Source organism: Poecilia reticulata, linkage group LG10 (assembly GCF_000633615.1).
Source record: "Poecilia reticulata strain Guanapo linkage group LG10, Guppy_female_1.0+MT, whole genome shotgun sequence".
Classification (NCBI taxonomy): domain Eukaryota; kingdom Metazoa; phylum Chordata; class Actinopteri; order Cyprinodontiformes; family Poeciliidae; genus Poecilia; species Poecilia reticulata.
The window spans coordinates 31,807,096-31,808,264 of NC_024340.1; positions in this window are offsets into that span (position 1 = coordinate 31,807,096).

Below are 1,169 nucleotides of genomic sequence, written 5' to 3' on the forward strand. Positions count from 1 at the left end.
AGCAACCTCAGCCAAGCCCAGACCGTTACCTAGCAACCTCAGCCAAGCCCAGACCGTTACCTAGCAACCATGTTTTAACCTTTTGAGCAGAGGTGCTACTTTATTTTCTGATATTTACCTGCTCTAAAATATGAAAGCATACACAGTTAAAGTAATGTTTACGATCATGGCTGCTCATAAAGCCAGGAATCATAAAAAAAATAAGTAAGACATTCAATTATTAACAGGTACACCAGTTATTTGTATACTACATTTTACTAAATCAGTATTGAATCAAACTGAGAGCCAAAGAATGGAATTGAAATGGAATTGTGAGCTATCATAAGCGATGAACTGCCCAGCTGTGCAGTAATATGACGTATGGTCATTATGTGTTGTGAAACGGCCCAAACCTCAGAGTTGTCTTTGACTGTTTTAGTCTTTTTATTTTCTTTTTTTTCTGTTAAAGGTAATTTTCTTGATTGGGTCAGGTTCTGTTATAGTGAAAAACAACAATTCAGTCCTATAATGTTTTGAAGGTATGAGGTAGAGCTTACACCAGTAGTTCCCAAAGCTGGGGCTGGGAACCGAGTCCGTTTTAGAGCTTAAGGCCATTTTCTCATTCTTATGCTGTTTTGTCATTTAGCTGAACTTATGCTAGCTAATGCAGGCAGTTTGGTTCCATGAAAATGACTTTACTTTATCAATCAATCAGTCAGTCAAGTTTATTTGTACGTCATAAAAACATAAACACGTCATCCAGTCTGCAATTGTGTGAACCACTAACAGACATTATATTTTCATGAGTATTATTGTTAAAATCATCATTACTCATCAGATGTGTTGATTTCTTCTGTTTATTATGATTCAAAGGAAACTAGTATCCTCCTGGGTTTAGTCTAGATTTAAAGGAACTCAGTGTTTCAGCTGTTCTCCACTTTTCTGGAAGTTTGTTCCAGATTTGAGGAAGATAAAACCTGAATGTTGCTTCTCCACTTATGGAGATTTACTGGTCCCATTCTACGTACTGCCTCCATACTGGTCCCATTCTACGTACCGGATCCATACTGGTCCCATTCTACGAACCGGATCCATACTGGTCCCATTCTACGTACCGCCTCCATACTGGTCCCATTCTACGTACCGGATCCATACTAGTCCCATTCTACGTACCGAATCCAAACTGGTCC